Here is a 21,558-nt window from a genome sequence, read left to right on the forward strand (position 1 = left end):
GTATTTAGTCCTGAAAGGGAAACATATTTAATGATCAAGAGTTGTCATTTGAAGTAATTCCTTTAATATCCATGATATCTTGCTTGCTACCAATTTCATAATAAAAGTTTATGCATGGATTCCTATGTTATAAGGCAAAATCAGAGGGCTAAATTGTTGTAACTTACTGAAGGAGCATAACGTGAAGACACACATATCACAATTAAAGAATGAAACGCTTTTCATCTCTCAGAATTCAGACATTTCCCACCCTTAAGAATAATCCTTTGACCTATTTGCTGTAATCCTTCTAACAACTTCATTTAGCATCCCACTGCATCTGCTGCCTTTCTCTACAGAACTTCTCCTGCTCTTTTTTCTCTGACCCATTTTGCTCCCCAGTTAATGCACGCAGCCCTGCAGCTTTTAGTTTCTTGTTACCTCTTTTGCTCCTGACTTCTTCCATGCTGTACTCTGCTCTCAGAAATAATGATGGATGGCAGTAAGATAGACTTTCCTTTTGAACCCCTTGTAATAAAAAGTTTCTTCTATTGCAAAGTTTGCCAAATCCTAACAAATATTACTCTGTCACATAGACATTTTAAACCTCATTCCTATGTGCTTGTCTACTATTTGATACAGGCAATGATTCTGTGTGTGCCCATCGTGTCGTGCAGCACATCGCCACTGCCTAAGAAATCAAGATAATCATAAAACATACAAGGATTCATTGCTTGTATGAGAATTAGCATCCACAAAATTTAGTTCTGCAACTGCCTCACTGTTTCTGAATGGGATGAGTAAGTCCTCTGACTCAGCCCTCGTGCCTCAGTAGAAACACTGGTGACTAACTAAGCAAGAGGTACAATTACTAAAAATAAATAAATAAATGAAATGTACATTTATAATGGCTAATTGTTGTGACAAATAACCTGCAAGGTCACAACAAGCAATGAAATGTAAATAATAGAGTAATAGTATTTCAGTGCTGGCCTGTTACGTTAATGGCATTACAAGACAAATATGAAAGACTGATAGTTCTAGAGACAAAAGTCATTTTTATGACCAGATAAATTAATGGTGGAATGGTGTTACCTCTAGAGCATTTTGCATTCAAAATAAATGGTATTTAATTAAAAATGTTTTGTCAAACACTGTCAGCTGTGGCCTATCCTAAACAGAGATCGAACATAGAAAACATCTCCCTTTTTTTGTTACTTACTGTTCTTCTTCTGCACACACCTAGAAATGCAGAACTCTGAGTAAGTCCTCTATCTTACCCAGTGCTGATTCACAGATTGATGTTCCTTTGCTCTGCTGCAGTGCTGCTTGGAAATGTCCTCTTTAGAGCATATTTAACACAAATGGGGGCTCCTAAAATATAACAAAAAACAAAACCCAGAGAAAAACTAGAAAAAGATAGAATTTTGTCTTTTTTTTTAAATAATAACATCATTGCATCAGGAGCATTCATGAGAGACACAGGAGGCTTAAGCTCAGTTGCCACGACATCCTGGAGGAATTCAAACTCATACCTCCTGGAAATATGAGCTTTTCACACAGCTCAGGCTCTGCGCATTTTTGTAGTCAAGAATATGACATTATGCACAATGAATTGCACTGAAAAGAGCTCGTGTAAGCAGCAATACCACAGCACTCATAACAGAAAGTGTGATTTGGTTCTGAGCCCAAATTAAGATAAATATCTCAAGTAAACCCCTCATTTCCCAGCTGAGACTTGTTTTTCTTTTTTTTTTTTTTTCTGCTCTATTAAAGTGCAATTAATTTAATTTAAAACCACAGTGGTTTTCAGCAGAGAAGCTGTACTGATAGCTGTGTTTCCTACCAGAGTTATTGCTGCAAGCACGTCTTTGTTCCATTGAAGAAAAGACAAACAAGCTTCAGCTGCTGAAGGGAGAAAAAGAGAAGCACAGTTACGGGAAGGTCTCTGCTGAAAGGCAAGAGGTCTCATCTCTGTTGCTACTGCCCAGCTGATGTTCATGTCTGGCAGCATGAATGCTTTTCCTTCTCTGCTCAAGTTAAAAAAAAAAAAAAAAAAAAAAGAACCAGTTATTTGGCATCATCATAAAATAAGACAGAAACACAGTGTTGGTTCCCACCAACTCATGCTTGTAAAGGGACAGCATTTTACAAGCTTAGGATGCTATCCATGCTAGTGCCTGGCAAGTTATGTCACAGTCCTCCAACCCAGGGTAATGCACAGTGTAATGGGGTTGACAGTTAGCAGCTAGAAGGTTGTGCTGTATGCTCAGAAAATATATATGTAGTTTTTTCATATATTCAACATTCAGACGTACAAAAAATAAGTAATGCCATTCCACCTTTATTTTTTTGCACCAGAAAAGTAGTGATAAAAGTGCTGAGCCCAGTGGAGTTAGAAGTGTTCCAGCAGCCATTCAGTCTATTTTTTTTTTAAATGAGTTTGAACTACCTTTATTAAAAAGTCTCTTAGAATTAAGAATAACCAAACTGGAGATTGTTGCCTGTGCTACTATTTACAGCAGAGTTGAAGTCTAACACCAGAAATCTCCAGCCTAATAGTTAAATAACAATTTGTGTTCTTGATATACAGCAGTGAATTTATAGAGGATGTCAAATTTGTGATTTGCAGCATCAGCGCAATACTACAATACTATCACTTTCATACATGGTAGCACTTTTCATACACATAGCTGAAAGCAACAGTTCCAAAATGGCCACCTCAGTCAGAATACAAATGAAAAAATTAGTCTGAAGTCTTGCAGGACAGACTACAGGACTCATGAACTTGCAGAAACAATGACAGCAAATTCTTTCAACCTTCATTTTTTCATTTATATGTGGGCAGAAGGATTTCTGTATACTTCTCTGTATTCATCAAATAGAGTTCTGAATTGCTTCGCATTTCCCTGGTAGCATTTGTTCTTGGTTTGGATTCAGGGTCGGATCAAACTCCACATAAATACCCTAGCTCCTGGAAAGACTGGGAATACTCAGCTGAACTGCCAGCACTAAACTTGATTTTGCTACTGCATATTTTTCTCTCTCCTTAATTTGGAAAATAGACAAAAACGGTAAGAATGGCAATAGCTTTAAAGGATGAAGGCAGTCTAACTAATCTGTGATCTTGCAACCTACATAAGGTATGAGTCTTCCCTGAAAATCTGCAGTGAAGCAAGGAATCTGGGGTTTAGGTGCCTTGACAGGTATGAAGATGCTATTTGCCTGGCCTGAGGAGTGAAAGTTCTGACTAATTTTGAGGTTACAAACACAGTTTTAATTCCTCAGTCATACCAGAAATAAATAATATTATGTAACTCAAGAATTATTCTGAATCTTGGTAGTTCCTGGGCTCATCTGGAGGCTTCCAGCCCACAAGTAACCAGTGAAAGTCTCAAAATCATGAAAGAGTACAAAAAATTTATTTATAAGAGGGGGAGAGCCATTACCTGTAGCTCAGCACTAAATCAAAAGGGGTAGACAAAGACACTGTCCTGATTTTTAATTGTATTTCCTTTCAGACTTGTCATTAGTGACATCATCTGAATGCCAATGTGCAAGATCACCATACCTCAGTTCCATAAGCACATGGGCACCCCAGCCACTCCAAAACAGCCTACATCTGATTTTCTTTGCCACGGTATTACCTGGAATATTCCCAGGACCACAGCTTCGTCTCTCTGCCAGAGTTTCTGGGAATTTAATGCCTGTGGATTTCTAGACAGGATGTGAGTACTTAATAGCAGCTAGTAGGTGCCAGCACTACATCAGAAGTGTGTTAGTACAGCCTCTCTTCTTTCATGCCGGGAATAATGTTACCGTAAGTCTGTACATCCCATAAAAGCAAAATTCTTAAATTTTATACACCATAAACTTCATTTGTCTTCTCCAAATGCATGTAGGATGATTTAAATACTAACCACTTTACCATCTCAAAGCATAAAAAGGTTCCCTTTGGAATTCTCAGATGAATAAAAATTCACTCTGTTTGGTGCTGCTATAGCCCAGAAGCTTTTGAGACATTATGTTCATTAAAAAAGGAAGTCTTTGGTTTACTGAAACTGTCACATCCTACTAATGTAATTTGCCAGTCAGCTTTTCACCAAGCTTTTAACTTTCCAGAGAAAACAAATACATCAGTGAGATTAATTTTGTTTTGGCCATTTAAAACTGAAAGGTTAAAAACCAGACTCACACAGAGACTACTGGCAACCTTAACTACAGAGAATGTATTGTTAGAATGTCCTCTAGGCAAAAGATTCTGTCTTATGTCAATATAATGTACGTTACCAAACCCTTGGGTTTCTGCTCAGAAGGTACACCTTCTCACTGCAGTGTTAGGCCTTGAGACAAACATGAGTTTACTGCATTTTTTATTTCTAAATCTCCCCAGGAAGAACATGAAACAGATAAAATAAAACACCACTGTGATTGCTAGCACGCTCTTCACATGAAATGACCCTTAATGCATTAACTGGAGAAGAAATGGGATAACTTGGTGACTTCATGTAGAAGCACTTGTTACTGTCCAAAGTCTGTTCAATGGCAGCTCATTGCTATGTCACCATTGTTCCCATAATGACACAGCTCACTCCTACCTGCTGCAAGCTAAAAATGCGTTATCCTCTGAGGATTTCAGCTTACGTGGGGTTTTGTGCTTTGTCTTCTTGCTGGTGGTGTTTTGCTTTTAAATCTGCATTCAGGCATCTGTGTATAATGTTCTTTATAGCCAGCTTGTTCACGTCCCTCTGTTTTTCTGACTGTCTTTAAATGCCTACCCCTGCATCCTCTGCATTGCAGACACTTGCTGGGGACTGTATTGATTTTAAGTTATGCTGGTGGATTTGCTGTCCTTCTTTTCCAGTATAAATTACAGAAATGTCATCTCTTTGTCAAATATTTGGCATAACATTCTATGTATAAACAGAAGGGGTTTTATATGAGTAGTAATGCCATACAATTCATTTTTTAAATTTTACTTCACTGTATTTATTGCAGTTGCCTCAGTTTTCACCATCCTTCTCATCTAAGTTTATATGAAATAGTTTCTTAATGTATAAGCCATGTCTAGTGATGATGGAGTCAGCATTTTAGTAAGCTGGTCATTTATAATGGCAACACCTTTAGCCTTTGGGGAAAATCTAGTGATTTTCTGGGGGTCTTCTCAAACAGGTCATATTTTCTATAAGGGAAACTGTTAGTAACAGCTATAGCAAAGTAAAAATCCTAGTGAAAGTCCTTCATAAGGGAGAGGCATTATGTATAACTTTGCTGGTCACTTGTTTTACTTGAGTTAAACTTGAAAAGAACAGTCTAATTTATTCACAGTGCTCATTTTAGATGCTGTTTATCCTTGAAGAAATGAGCAACATGGGAAAGGTGATACATCTCAATGTGTGAGACTGAATCAGACCTATCAGCATAATTTTATAATTCTTTCCTTGAGAGCAGACACATACATTTTAATTTTGTTCCAGTAGACCATGCAGAATGCATTATTTTTCTTCAGATATATCTAACTCTTCAGAGACTACAAAACCTCTGCCACATTCAATATGAGCCACACCTCACTCATGTCAGATATGTGGGGCAGAACAAGGTTTTCAAAATCCACTTCATGTGGCTAGCTAAACCTCATCTCTGTAGCTGTTTACCTTTATTTTCCTTTAGCTTACAATGCTAAAAGTACCTCTGTGTATGTCAAGGCACCCTACTGTGAGTAGGGGCATATCAGCTCAGCCCTAGGACGCATAAACATCTTCCTGTGGGATTTAATCTAGAAAGTTTCTCAGACTTATCTGATGCTGGCAGAAGCAGACGCTGCAGGACACATCTGTGACAGCACTACCCACCTTTCACCCTGCCATATCTGTGCAAAGTGGTACTTATTTTCTTTTCACCCTTATAAGTGAAATCTCCATCTGTCAAGCATGCCAGGTAGCGATTCCTGAAGGCAGAATAAGAATGGTGGAACTAAAACCTGTTCGCCATCACTGAAACTATCTCACCACAGAAACTCTTTAGACCACGTTGCCAGCAACATTCAGTAAAATGGTGATTAGGGAATTCAGTTGAGTACAGTGAGTTGTGTCCTGGTCCACTCCCAGAATACTGTTTATGCATTTTCCTATTAAATATAAAACAATTTTAGGATCAGGAACTAGACAAAGAATCATCAGACTCTTTAATCTAACTGTCTATTGGTCAAATTATTAAAACACAAACCTTATAATCCCTTCCTTTCTGAATTCTGTCTTCCTACCCATAAAAATGGCCTTCCCAGAGGCTGAGAATGCATCACTATAAAGGTATTTTCAAAGTGAGGTGGGAAAAGATGGTTTAAACCTCAAGCAAAGCAACAAAATGAAATATTTTCTCATTACTTGAATTCTGAATACCAAGGCATACATACACCAAATGTGCAAAGGCATGTATGACCACATGCGGGTGTTCATCTACTGAGCTGGAAAAAAGGTAAGATTTGGTCTCTGGGATCCTGTTAAAGTGTCATGTTTGCAGTCATTTCCCCACTCAGCTCTGCTGATGGCCTTATTCCGGATAACATTTCCTGCACAGCTGCATCCAGAGAGAAATTGTAGGCACTTCCTTTTGTAGTCTGGTGAATGAAAAGGATGAAGGTATTCTGTAAACCTATTTACAGCAAAAGAGAAGAGTAAGATCTCCCTCGTTATCATCTTTTTCTCAACATCTCTGGGTGGTTTTTGGTCAGCATTGTATTGTTGCTTTTTTTTTCTGAAGGGACGTTTGATAGGAATAGGGTATTTGAATGAAAGATGAAACAACTGTCTCTTGTATGGAGGGGTTAACATTTGACCAGTGGCTTTGCAAGACCCAAAAAGTTAAAGAATGTGATGGTTCTCTGTAACTGCAAAGTTGTCAAATTTATAGTAAATACCTTCTATGGGGGGATGGATTTAGCAGCACCCAGTGTGATTGTGGCACAGACAGATTCCAAAAATGTAAACAAGCTCAGTCAGGTGGCTGCAGGTTCAGTTAGCACTGTCACAATACTTAATAGAGTCTAATTTCAAATAAACTGATTTGGGAAACAGGTTTGTGTAAGCAAGCTTCAGGTCATCCAGACATACCGGATCACCTTACATTTTCCTTAAAGAGGTCAGAAAACTCTTGAGATCTCTCCCAACCCAAGCCATTTTATAAATATAAACCTCAATAGACCACACTAGAACAAAAGGCCAACAAACAGTGAAATATCTGCTGGTGTTGAAAAAGTGATGATATGTCAGCTTGAGTTAGCAGCATGAATTCAGTCTGAACTGACCTCAAGATTTAAAATTGTAGTTTTAAAGTGTTTATAATAACAATACAATGCTGAAATTCCTTTATATCCAGAAGTTTGCTTCTTTGGCTTTTATTTTTGGCTGAAATGTTAAGTCAGCACTCTTTCGCTCCTCAGCATTTGTTCATTAATTCCTTAATGCTGAAGTTCTACTTTTTTTTTTTTTTACAAGAAAGGGTTTTGCTGCAGTGTTCTGGCCAAGCACCAGCTTGGCACTTGGACAATTCTGCCTGACTAAACTGGAGTTCTGCTTGATACAAGACAATTATTCTCTCTCTTAAACTGTGGTGCTCTTCATTTCACTTCACAGCTAGCTGCTCTTCAGTGGCACTGGTAATAATTCCATAAATTACTGTAAATTCACAGTTTTTTGGGGGACCTTACAGAATCTGTATGTGTGCATCTCTGGTAGACTGTCTCAGAGTAAAACAAACATGGTCTTGGAGTAAAACGACACGGCCTTGGAGTTAAGAGCCAGCTGATAGCTCATAAGTCCTCTTTCAAATTAGATTTGCCGAAGCAGAAGAAAAAAATGGTTTTAAATGTATAGAAAGTTTCAAGGAATGGTATTCAGTCCTTCTCACACAATTATCGTTTGGCTGACCTTTGCTAGATTCTAGTGAACGAATATTAATGAATCATCAGCACAGAAGTAATTTAATGAAAAAAACTTAAAAGTATTTGGTCATTGGGTAGCTGCTTCCTGCTTGCCTAGTAAATGTATTTGCTAAGTGTTCAAGTAAAAACGTAAATGTAAATTTAATGTTAATATATCGTAATGGCATTTTTGTTACAGATCATGCTAAATTGGGATCTTCAAATTGAAATATGCCTATTTTAAGAGAGATTCAAATTAATTCACTCAAGCTACAATTAGATTTCATTTTGTTTTACGATCTGTTTCCTTCATTATTCATAGGTTTGAATTCATTTTCTCACTCATGAAATAAAAACCATGGTACATTTTACCCTTATGTCTACATTGGAGGATTGAACATTAATGTTATTTAAGAAGAAGATACATTTACCCTACCAATAGTATTAGTGTCATGATTTCAATACGTATTGAAACGTAAACTCAATCCCAGCTAAAACTTGTTCCACCATGTTGCAAAGTCAGTGGGAATGAAGAGCAGCTGACAAAGCAATGCTGGTTATTCTGATTACAAGTCAGGCCTGATCCAAAGCACATGGACTGAATTATTGATGTCATCCTGTCTTCAAAGGGCTAGGAATCAAACCCTTCGAGGAGACAATCAATAGTGCCACTCAGAACTAGGAATGAATAGCCAAATCAGTTGATAAATAAGAAATAGCAAGTAAACTTTATTTAGATGGTTACAGAAAATTGAACAATGTCAAGGAATACAGTAAATTGACATCTTGATGAGTCGTGTTCCTATGCTGAAAAATCAATTCTGATTCTTTTAAATTTTAGGGGAGAAAAAAGACTGAAATGAAAATTAGTTTGCCTACGCCACATAGTGAAAATACAGAATTTAAAGTGTTTTTGAAAGAAATGTGTTAAAATTGCTGTGTACTGCAAAGCAGTGGAAGCATTGGAGTCACAGGATGAATGGAAGAGAAAATAACATTGACTGTACTGTTAACATCTTTTTAATACCTTTTCTCTGTTTTGTATACCCATCTCCTCTCACAATTTTAGGTTCTCAATCTTCTTATCATTTTCCAGCATCAAATACACTCATCTTATTCATACTATTCATATGAAAGAAATTGGTATTAGAGTACTATAACTGAAAAGAAAATGAACATTTAACCTACTGTAAAACAGCATAAATCTATAGAATATTGGAAAAAGAAAAAAGATAACTTACTTTTGCCGTAAATTCAAGAAGAGTGTATTACAGTTGACAAGTGCTGTATCTAAGATGAAAATGTTGAGAAGGTAACCTGTTGGTTGATACCAGTTACTTCTATCTGCTGAGCACTGCCATTTTTCTGTTATAAAAATCTGGGATCACGTAGCGGCCTCAGTGAAACTGGAGATCTATGAATGGATGAATAATGACAGAATGTTTCCTTGCTTTACTGGCTCTCAGTGTTATGCATAAAAGGTTCCACACAGAATATGCAACATTACATCAGCTCACACATAGCTTTCTGGTCAAAGAGCACAAACAAAAATGCTTCGCTGCTCTCTTTGTTCAAATAGTACATTCACAAAAAGTACATATTTTTCAGAAGTTTGATCAAATATTGAGTTTCACACTTCAGGAAAGATTAATTTGAGCCAGTCATATAATTACTGAATCATAGAATATCCTGAATTGAAAGAGACCTATAAGGATAATCAAGTCCAACTCCTAGCTGCATGCAGAACCACTCAAATATCAGTCTTCTGAAACCTTTTATGCTTGATATTTGTACTGATTCCTTTCCTTTTTTAAAGTTGTGTCTTTCCCAGATCCACATATACGTTATCATCTTATTGCTCTTAATTTTTACACAACTCCATTATTCATGGCAACAATCTTGTAGCTGATGGGAGAAACCAAATAAAAACACAGACAATTCTGCACTAGAAAACACATTTTAGAGTGCATTTTCTGAAGGTCCACGGTGGTGTAGGTTCCTGAGATAATGTTAAATAAAAGTCATCAGTGAAAAGTAAGGTTTCAAATCATATTAGCTTATGCTTCTCTTCAAGGAAGAATGACAGTCATCAGAGTGGGGCCTCAGAAGGTGCCCAGTGCTGCCAGCAGAGGTACAGGAGCATCCTGTGCCTCAGCCTGCCTCAGAGAAACAGACTGGGAACATCAGTACAGATATTTGGAAAATTGTTATTATTATATGCTCTGCATGAAAAAAAAAAGCGCATAAGTAAATAAGACAGCCCATCTCCTTCACTTCCTAAGGAAGGTACAAAAGGGTCCAGACTGAAAGTGCTCATGTAGGTATGTGTGATCTGATCAGCCAGGAAGTGTTGGAGAAACTGCAGGTTCTGCCTCTTTCACTTTGACTGAAATCTGGCAGCTATCCTAGAACAGGCTTACTAAATCGAGAACATGAGAGAGGAAGTTACTGGTGGTTGTTAAGACTGACAGTAGAGAACTTGACAATCAAATTCATTTAATCATAATCTTCATAGCAAGGAGAATGGTCTGAGGCATGATGTTCCATCTGATAATAAACAAGTTAAAACACTTCTGGCAGCTTCCACAAGACCCATACAAATTCAGCGCAGCATTCACCAAAGAAACTGAATATAAAAACATTTGATATGGATGCATGAGTAAAAAATTGAAAGCTCCTGCAATAAACATGAAATGAAAGCATTCTTGCTGACAAGGATGACAATGTGAAGCAGAAAATACAAGGATGGGAGAAAAGAAGTTGACATTTTTCTATGCCATTAATTGATTCCATGTGAGTACAGTGTGAGAGAGGAAGCTTCTAACAGGCTCAGTCTGTGTGCTTCCATAGAGAAATGCACTCTCCAATTCTGCAATTTATTACCCAATCCTGCTGGATTAAATGCTGTGACACAGAGGCTCTTTACTTCTTTAGATACCTGCTCCTGAAAGGACCAGAAAAAAGGAGAGTTGCACTTTATACCTCAAAATTCTTAGTAACCAGAGGACTTGCTCTTCAGCTCTGAGCTTTTTTTGGCACTGAGAGAATAATAATGCTTCTGAATGGGATTTATTCAACAGACCATTAGTCATCTTACTCACTGTGAACAGACTAGAGTGGGCCAAGTGGTGCTGACAGAAGCTATCATTTGGGCAATCAAGTATTACTGCCTGTGCAATAGGTCAGATCCAAAGGAATCCTCCCACTGGAGTTGATAAGAAAAGCAGACGGGGAGTATGACTGCAAAGCAACAAAAATCTCTGTATCATAACAGCTAGCAGAGAGGCCCAGAAGACAATTTCCAGTTTATTTATACCGAATTCTTTACTAAGCACAAGTACTTGGATTTGATTTTCCAATTAAGTGGATTTCAGTGAAACTGCGCTTGAGTACTTTCTAAGTACAGTCTGATATACTTCAACATTTACACTAATCTAGGAATTGAAATGATGAAAGAATCAGTAAGTCAACTCCTTCAAAAAACACAGCTCATTATTAATGTTACCATCTGAGATGCTAAAATTGATATTAGCATGATATTGAGATGGAGAAAAAAAAGTCTAGCTACATACATAGCTCCTGCTCCAAGAATCACTGAACCCATCACACAGTTTAGAGTTCTCAGCTCATTTACACACAAAATCATTTGGAATTATGTTCAACGATACTATGCAGATATAACAACAGTTACTATGGTGTGCATTTAAGAACTGGGAGTTCAGAATGCTGCCTCATAACTGAATATATGATGACTGCAGTAATAACAATGTATTCTAGCGTGTTACTCTAATTTCTTCTTCAAAAGTTCTTCCATCTTGTACAAATACTTAAATATTCATGATAGAAGAGATCAGAATGACATCTGAGGTTAAGTGCTCACATACTTATTGAGAAGATAGGACCAGCAGCTGTCAGTTCTTGTTAAAACTGTCTGCAGCTGATGTCTGATATATCCATAGAGTAGGACACATAAAGCATTCACCAGGCAGGCAGAAGTGAACATGTGAAGTTTCTTAAGGCAGGATTTGAACAAAAGCCTCCCACATCAATATTATGTAAGTGTCCTGACTCCTCACCAACGGCAATGTTCTTGGCTGGTGGTGCAACTGGTGTCTGAAGTTTCCTGCTGCATTTCTGTTGCTTGCTTTTGTTAGAAATATCTTCACTGAAAATGAAGTGTTATGTCTGAGATTGAGCTAAATGTTTTCTTGAACCAAAACAAATATTTTTCTAATGAGAAAAAAACAATGCGGACAATAACAAAACTATTCCAATGCATGTACTACTTTTTCACATTTGGCTCAGTCTCCAAACAGAAAAAATCTGTTGCAGAGCCTTAAATGAGATCACCTTTCTCATGAAGAAACAACATAACAAAAACTGTCAGTAGCTCACAAGAGCACAGTAGGAAATGCCACAATATAGTGTAGAGCAAGGATGGAAATAAGAGACCCAGCTCCCTGCCATGGATGCAAAGTCAGAACCTCAACACACAGCCTGACAATGATGATGATGGTCAACTTGCAAAGCCATTGGTAGCACAGCATCAACAGCGCAAAGCTCAGCAATAATGAATGAAGCAGAGGAGGAAAAAAAAATACTAGTTCCAAATGTGAAGAACAACAACATTTTCTCCAGGTAAAGCTAAGAGACAGAGTTGTATGGCAACATGGGAATCCAGAGTGATATTTGTAAGCTCACCACTCCATGGAATTTCAGATGGCTATGTGCCAAAGAAACAATACCAACTGTTATCAAATTGAGAAACTCAGTATCACCTCCTTGAAACATAACAATCTCAAACACTGAGTAAATGTGGTGGTCAATAATGGGAAATCTCAGCAAATAATCTACTTACTCTCCTTCTACTATCCTGAAGGAGTTAGTAGTTTTCTAAAGTAGAAAACTGCAGTGTTGTCCAACAAAGTCCATCTGCTTTTCTACGGGTTGTCCTGTGCTTGTTGGAAAGAACTGTCAATAATAAAGCTATAAATGTCTGAATATATAGATATTAGATATTAGATACCAAGACTGACAAATTCCTACTATTCCTGCTCTTCTTTGCCCAGGAGTACCTCGTACCACACTGTCTTAAGGACTTGTATCTCAAGAAATCAAGGACTGTAGCTGTGAATCAGGCTGAATTAGAATATACGTCTATTTTTTTTTTTTTTTTAGCCAGGAAAAAAAAAAAAAAAACCTACAAGTTCTGTCCATTAGAAAATCAGGAAATAGCAAAAAAACCTCATATTTGATCAAGCAATAAAAAAAACACAGACATCAAAAAAGAGGACCTTTTTTTTCTGTCTTTCCTTGAAATCCCCAGAAGAAACATCAGCTTTAAGTGCAGAATAACACTGTACTTTATGTTATTCTTTGTCATTAATGACATAATTCATGCAGGTAAAGATTAATTATAAAAATAAAAGCAATTACAAATACAATTTTATGCTTCCTAAGATTCTGCCTAATGCTGAACCATTTATATTTCCTATCAAATATTCCTTGAACTTATCTGGAAAATGCAACAAACACAGTATTCCTTTGTTACTGAATGAGGAAACACATTCAGCAGTGTGCAGCTGTAAACTTATTTGTACGTATTCCAGAGACAAAATAGAAAGTAAGTGGAGAACTAGTATAATGAAGGACTTGATACAAGCTTGGACTGATGATGTTTTTAATGGAAATTTTTTTAATAGAAGAGCACAAACATGTATTTTTAAAAGCTGGATAAACAAATAAAGTAGCTCTGGGCAAATCTAATCTTCACAGCTAGCACTTACAGCATGCATTAAAGAATTCAGGCTGACACTGACCTTGACAGCACTTGCAAAAGAAGAATTTTCACAAGGATGAACACATCCTACACTCTGCCTTCAGCTTCATGAAAAATCTTGTAATTTTTTTTTTGTTTTAACTATACTTATTTCTCATACCTCCACTCTTTGCACCCTATAATTAGTTTTGAACAACAACGTTCTAAAGGCAAGGGATAAAAGAACAATATCATAGTGTAGCGTACAAGTAGAGGCCTTTATTCTCTTCTTAAAATGATCTTCTTCTGAAAATATGTCAGAACATTTTTGTATAACTTTCTTTTATCCTAAAAACTATTTTACAAGTATACCGCTAATGACAGGGTTTTTAAAAAACAAATTAAAAAATATACATATTAAATAGAAAGATATACAAGAAGAGTGAGCACAAACACTTATTACATGGAGAGAAAAAGAGGACTTGTGTTAATTTTCATGGCACTTATAACACTGGCTCCAAAATCTATACCATGTTCAAGTTCCCTTGATAATCACATTCCACAGATATCTGGAAAATGAAAATTTCTAACACTGCTTTTTTTTAACAACCATTCCTGCTACAAAGCTGGACAACTCAGAACAGCTAGTGTTAACAAAGGCATACAGGAGTGGTTGGAAAGTATTCTGAAATAATTCTGCATCTGTTACCAAGGAACACCTCATAGAGTGAAGACAGCAGAACAAACCAGTAGTTCACCCCAACCTTTAAGTCATGATGTGCTTCTGAAGCACACCCTAGCTTCTGTTGTAACCAGAAAGGTCAGCTATATTTGCTTTATCTCTCTGCTGAAATAACCTCAGCAAATTCAGGGATGAGAGCAGCTCAAGGAAAGGAAGTGAAGAGTGCTATGGGTAAGGGGCACAAGTTGCTGGTTGTATTAGCACGAAGACACTAAGAGTTTTCTCAAGTTTTAGAAAGGTTGGGAATTGAAGTTCTGTTTTCAGGCATCCTAAGATTTACAGATTTTCTCACTATCAGCTCCTGCCTGTAGCATACATATGACCCATCCCTCAATATACTCCTCCAGTAAACTAAATAATGTTCAACTTGAAAAGATTCCTTTATCTACTGTGTAAACAAAATGAACACAGAACAATCCAAAAATAATTATGAGGGCTGCTCTGGAAATAACATCTCCCATTTTATTATGTTGACCCACAATATTAGAGGTGGATAGTGGTGGAATGACAGTAGAAGTTGAACCTTCCCACCAATATTCCATTACGTTTTGTTGCCGTGTGACAGATGGCAGCAGAGGGGCAGTCTGACAAAATGGCATTTGACATGGAAGTGCAGATGAAGCAAAGGTGTGTCATGGAATTTCTCTGTGCAGGAAAAAAAAAATAAAATCAATTCTGTTGACATTAATTGATGCCTTCTGGACATTTATGGAGACCAAACACTGAAGAGGTTTTGCTCTTGATAATATAGTGCTGTGAGCCATTCCTTTCTTGCACCTGGAATTTTTTCTTTTAAAATACTGTACAAAAAGAAAAAAACAAAGGTTGTATGAATTATATAAACTGGAATACATAGTACAGAAATTTTAGGAAGAAGCTGTGAAAGATATCAATGGGAACATCAATGGGGAAATGAAAGTCCATGAAGGTTTACTTTTGTTTTGTGAGCAACAGAGGCAGGCTAGTGACAGCAGACAAGAAGGCTAAAGTATTGAACAACATTTTTGCCTCAGTCTACACTACTGACTGCTCTACACACAGCCCTCAAGCTGTGTGTTTAGAAGGTGGAAACTGGGGAGCAATGCCCCTCCCACAGTGAGAGAGTGATAGCATTATAGAATTATAGAATCCTTAGAATTGGAAGAGATCTCTGAAAGCTATCTAGTCCAACACCCCTGCAATGAACAAGGACACCACAGCTAGGTAAAGCTGACCAGGGCCTGATCCAGCCTCACCTTGAAAGTCTCCAATGATGGGGGCAATGACTATATCTCTGGGCAACTTGTTCCAGTGCCTCACCATCCTCATTGTAAAAGACTTCTTCCTTATATCCAACCTAAAACTACCATCTTTAAGCTTGAAAACATTGCCCCTTATTGTATCAAAGCAGACCAAGATAAAGAGCCTGTTCCCTTCTTTACTGTAGCACCACTTTAGATACTGAAAGAACACTTAACAGCCAGACTAGGAAGTTATACTCAACAGACTCCAGGAATCTCCTGGATTGTCTGTCACCCGCTGCACTATCCCAGCAGATTTCCAGGAGATTGAAATCCCCCATCAGGACAAGAGCCCACAAGCATGATACTTCCAGCAGCTGAAGCAAGAAGGCCTCATCAACAGGCTCCCCCTGATTAAATGGCCTGGAGATGCCCTTTGCTGGACCGATCCTTGATTTCAGTCCAAAAGCTCTCAATCTGACTGAGGCTGTTTCTCTCGCAATCTAACCTTTTCCTAACACAGGCAGCAACTCCCCCACCCCTCCTATCCAATCCCTTCTGAAGCCTGTAGCCCTCAATAAGAGTATTCCAATTGCGGGATTCATCCCACCATGTTTCCAAGGTAGCAATTAAGTCATGTTTTCCTAATCAGGCCATGGTTTCTAAGTCCTCCTCTCTATTGCCCATGCTGTGTGCATTGGTATAGAGGCACTTCAGCTTTGTTATTGGCCCTGCTGCCTTCTCAGAGAAGCCCTCCCTAATACCTCCAGAACAAGTCCTACCACCTCCCAAAGTGACAGCATTCCCACGCTCATCCCTGCCACCTAGTTCACCTCCTTCCCCCACCATATCTAGTTTAAAGCCCTGCTAACCAGCCCAGCCAGCTTGTTCCAAAGAATATTTGTGGCAACTTCTAGCCAGTCGGATCCCATCCACTGTAAGCATTCCCCCTTTCTTAAGACAGCATCCCAAACTGTAGTACCCAGAGTCACAGGATATGACACCATTTCACAAAGCCATTCATTCAGCATGTCCACTCTCCTCCTTTTGTCCAGATCCTACTCACCAACTGAGAGGACAGAGGAGAACACAACTTGTGCTCCCGATCCCTTCAGCAGTCTTCCCAGAATCCTAAAGACCCTTTTGATCACCCAAGAACTTTTGCCTAACTCTTCATTTCCAATGTGGAAAACTAGTAATGGATAATAATCAGAGGGCTTGTTGCTAGGAACATCACCTACCTGAGCATCTCTCACCCAGGCACCAGGCAGGCAACACACCATGCTGTGAGACAGGTCCAAGCGCCATATCAGATCCTCGGCTCCCCTCAGAACGCAGTCCCCTATGATGACAGCCCCTCTTTTTTTCCTAACTGACACTGTAGCCATACAGGAAGCAGTCTGACTAGCCTTGGGCAATCACTCCTGTGTGGATGAACCTTCACCCACACTGCACTTTCCTGCTCCTCCAGCTCCAGCACTTCATACCTATTATGTAAGGGCACCTGGGAGAGTGGGACCAGGATGAGAAGCAGCCCTCTTGCTGCCCCAAACAGGGACTTGTTTCCATTCCTCGCCATCTGAGATCACCCCCTCCCAGCTGACTGTGAGAGGGCAGACGATCCCCCAGTGCTTGAGCAGCATCTTCCAGAGCCCTTCCTGTAGGGATGACTGACTCCACCAGTCAATCTCCCTCCCACGATACAAGATGCTCCTCAACCATTTTACTTCCTCCTTTAGCTCTACCACTAGGCTGAGCACATCATCCACCTGCTCACACCGTGCACAGGCGGTATCCCTGCTGCCCTCCTGTAGCAGTGACAGGGCCAGGCACCCTCTGCAGTCTGAGACCAGAACTGCAGCACGGACGTCCATGCTTTCATTCTGAGTGTCCACGTCCCTTTTAACAGCAGCTCGCGGCCCTGTGGAGACCGTGGCTGCACCTGGGTGCGTCCAGAGAGCAACGTCCTGTTAAGTGACCCGTTAAGTGGTAAGCCCCCTCGTAAACGTGCAAGGCGCCCTGCCTGTACGAACAGCCGCGCCGCCTGGCGGCCCCGCGCCCTGCCTGCCCGTCCTGTTCGCCGCGCCCTCTGGGCTCTGCTTTTCTTCGCACAGGGACGCGGTGCCGCCGACACTCCTGGCTCCGCCCGCGCGCGTCAGAGCTGGCGCACAGCAGGTTGCCTCGCCCTCCCTCAGCTTAGAACTTTCTAGAAGTGGTTGTATCCGCAATTTGGAGCGTCTAAGAACGGTCTTTCGTCGTGAGCCTGTGCTTTGAAACTGACCTGCTAGAGGTTTCATATGGCGAAATCTGCAGGCATAACGTGCAAGCGGCAATGCCACTGTAGAAGCAGTGGATTTACCACCCATGCGCAGCAGAGCCTGACAGTGCTGCCAGCCCCTCCCGAGCTTCTGATCACAGCAGACGTGGGGGGACCTCAGGCACACATTGGTCTCCATCTCAGTAACACAGCCTGTTAGCTCCTTCCAGGCACCAGGCACAGGAGGAGACGAGGCAGTGGGAAAGAAGCCTCTATCTGGAGAAGGGGCCAAAAGGGAGCAAGGCCAGAATCAAAGTGCTGATGCTGCCCAGCAGCCAGAGGGGGCCCGTGTCTTCCACTACGTGGTATCGATCACAGCAGTCAAGCACAGGACCCCGCTGTCACAAACACAGTGGCTGCCCAAGTGTGAATCAGCCACAGACTGGAGCCCAACACCAGAGAAACCAGCTTTGCCATGCTGCTGCTATGGTTGTTTCACTTCCATCATCTTCTGCCTGCAGAGGGCATGGGCCAAGCTCCTAAGTGCAGGGAAAGCCCTCTTTTCCAAGATAAGGAAGAAGTGAAGTGAGGAGCCCCAAGAAAGAGGACCAACCACGGACAGCCCAGTCTCACCTTGGGATAAGGACATAGCTCAAGACACCTGGGGAAAGGCTGCAACCATCTCAGGAGGCAATAGGGAAGAACTTAATGGTACCTGGGGCTGAGACCTTCTTAATGAAAGCTACAGGTGACATCAAGACTTGGTGCCAGGCAAGCATGGAGACAGCAAAGGACTGAATTACAGTGGGAGGAGTCCTAGACACCTGGGGATGCCCGCTCCTGCTGATCATGGTGAGTCAGTCCATGTGCTGCTGCTACTTGGAAGTTCAAAGAGCAGCTACACCCTATTTGACAGAGTGGTGAGGTGCTGGAACAGGCTGTCCGGAGAGGTTGTGGATGCTTTGTCCCTGGAGATGTTCAAGACCAGGTTGGATGAGACTCTGGGCAACCTGTTCTTGTACCAAATCTGGAGGGTTTTGGCCCTGCCTGTGGCAGTGGAGTGGAACTCAATGATTCTTGGGGTCTCTTACTCCCTTCACTGAATCCTCCGGAAAACTCATTTTTTATACATTATTTTGGAAATAAGAAGTTGAAATTTTGCAAGGGAGTCATTTGCTTTTCATTTAGGATTACAATCTTCCAGATAGTTAAGTATGGTACGGAAATAGCAAGGCTGGGATGAATCAACTGTCCTTTCACAGCTTATATAAGGCAAGGAGACATTGCATATCCTACAACTGAGGATGTATTATATCATCTCAGACTCGTGGTTTTTGGTGTTCTGAACAATGCAGTGGAAGCACATAGACCCAAGGTAGTCTGTTCTGTTTCAAAAGATCTAGGATGAATAGTAATTCAGACACATATAGGGCATGGTAGGCAAAAAAAGTTTCTGGCTGTTTTGTGCATTGATTCTTCAGCTGAGCTGCTCAGCTTTTCAAGAGACTATGAACTGCTATTTGGGAGAAGAGAGTGAAAAACTCCGCTCTGCAAGCCATCACCCGTACTTCTCCCAGCTTTAGACTGGGTGTTACTTTGCATATTTCTCTTGGAGCCTATGTGTCTATTGTCCACAAATTTGTCTAAGGGCTTTTTGAACATACTGACATTATCATCCTCCATTGCTCATTACAACAGGCATTCTTATTACTCTCTGTGTAAAATGGACTCTGTTCTATATATTTTAAAGTGACTGACAATTAGTTTCAGTACTACCCACATATAGTACTACTGGATTTGGTGAATGCCAGTTCCACAGTCTACAGCCTCCTAACTTTGAGGTTGCCTAGCTCTGAGTAGCAGGTAGGTCTAAATGACTTCCAGAGGTGATCTTGTATGTAACTGATCTTCCAGTGTACACTGTTCTGCTAATCATGATTTGTGTAAACCATGACCATATCACTCTCCAGTCCTCCCCCTGCCAAACTGAAGTCTTGGCATTTCTATGATTTCTTTACATTCCATGTTACTTGGGAAATGGAAACCAGAGCTATATCATAGAATCACAAGGTTGGAAACGAGCTATAAGATCATCTAGTCCAACCATCTTCACACTGCCACTGCTACCACAAGCTACTAAACCGTATCTCGCAGCTCCTTGTCCAGACGCCTCTTGAACACTGCCAGAGATGGCGACTCCACCACCTCCCTTGGCAGGCCATTCCAGTGCCTGACCACTCTCTGAAAGAAGTTGTTCTTCCTTAAGTCTAACCTAAACCTCTTCTGGTACAACTTGCGGCCATTTCCCCGGGTCCTGTTTGTTGCCTGGGAGAAGAGGCCAAACCCCTCTTCACCACAACCTCCCTTCAGGAAGTTGTAGAGTGCAGTGAGGTCTCCCCTGAGCCTCCTCTTCTCCAAACTAAACAATCCCAGCTCACTCAGCCGCTCCTCATAGGACTTGTGCTCCAGACCCCTCACCAGTTTCGTTGCCCTTCTTTGGACACGCTCCAGGGCCTCAATGTCTTTCCTGTAGTGAGGGGCCCAAAACTGAACACAGTACTCGAGGTGCGGCCTCACCAGTGCTGAGTACAGGGGGATGATCACCTCCCTGCTCCTGCTGGCCACACTATTTCTAATGCAGGCCAGGATGGCGCTGGCCCTCTTGGCCACCTGGGCATACTGTCGGCTCATGTTCAGCCGAGCATCAACCAACACCCCCAGGTCCCTTTCCTCTTCACAATCATCCAGCCACTCATCCCCAAGCCTATAGCGCTGCATGGGGTTGTTGCAGCCAAAGTGCAGGACCCGGCACTTGGCCTTGTTGAACCTCATCCCATTCACTTCAGCCCAGCGATCCAGCTTATCTAAGTCCCTCTGAAGGGCCTCCCTACCCTCAGGCAGATCAACACCACCTCCCAGCTTGGTGTCATCTGCAAACTTACTGAGGGTACACTCAATCCCCTCGTCTAGGTCATCAATAAAGATATTAAACAAGATAGGCCCCAGTACTGACCCCTGGGGGACACCACTTGAAACAGGTCGCCAGCTGGACTTCGCTCCATTAACCACCACCCGTTGAGCACGGCCCTCTAGCCAGTTTCTTACCCAAAGGAGTGTGTACCTGACCAGGCCACGGGCAGCCAGTTTCCCCAAGAGAAGCCTGTGAGGGTCCGTGTCAAAGACTTTGCTGAAGTCTAGGTAGACTACATCAACAGCCTTTCCCTCATCTACCAGTCTGGTCACCCAGTCATAGAAGGAGATGAGGTAATATATCATAATCAAGCTATAGAGGTACAAAATTTTATGCTGTAGATGATACTCACTGTACTGTTGTCTTCAGCTGTTGCTGTGTACAAATCAGATAATTTCTGAAAACTGTTCTGATGTCTCTAGGGTCTCTTTTCCAGAGGTGTAAATATTACACTCCCTAAAGCTGTATGGCATAACATTCTGTGGTTCCGTGGTTAAATCTTCTGATTCAATTTTTATATTTTAGCTTTGATGGATGTCATAGAATGATAGGACGGTTTGGGTTGAAAGGGACCTTTAAGTGTAGTTCATGTAGTTCCAACCCCCTGCTATAGGCAGGGACACCTCCCTCTAAACCAGGTTGCTCACAGCCCCATCCAACTTGACCTCGAATGCCTCCAGGGAGAGGGCATCCACAGCGTCTGTGGGCAACTT

The 21,558-nt window shown here is 40.7% G+C and overlaps 1 pseudogene across 1 annotated transcript; it reads right to left on the bottom strand.

Moving 5' to 3' along the window:
- Positions 1 to 1,717: 1,717 nt before the first annotated feature.
- Positions 1,718 to 20,836, bottom strand: LOC149919213 (uncharacterized; annotated as a pseudogene). The gene is made up of 3 exons (XR_016464540.1): positions 16,859 to 20,836; positions 9,139 to 9,311; positions 1,718 to 2,009 (listed from the first exon to the last, which is right to left on the bottom strand). The product of XR_016464540.1 is annotated as an uncharacterized LOC149919213 (transcript).
- Between the last annotated feature and the right edge of the window lie 722 nt (positions 20,837 to 21,558).

Source organism: Phasianus colchicus, chromosome 2 (assembly GCF_987193195.1).
Source record: "Phasianus colchicus chromosome 2, bPhaCol1.hap1.1, whole genome shotgun sequence".
NCBI lineage: Eukaryota > Metazoa > Chordata > Aves > Galliformes > Phasianidae > Phasianus > Phasianus colchicus.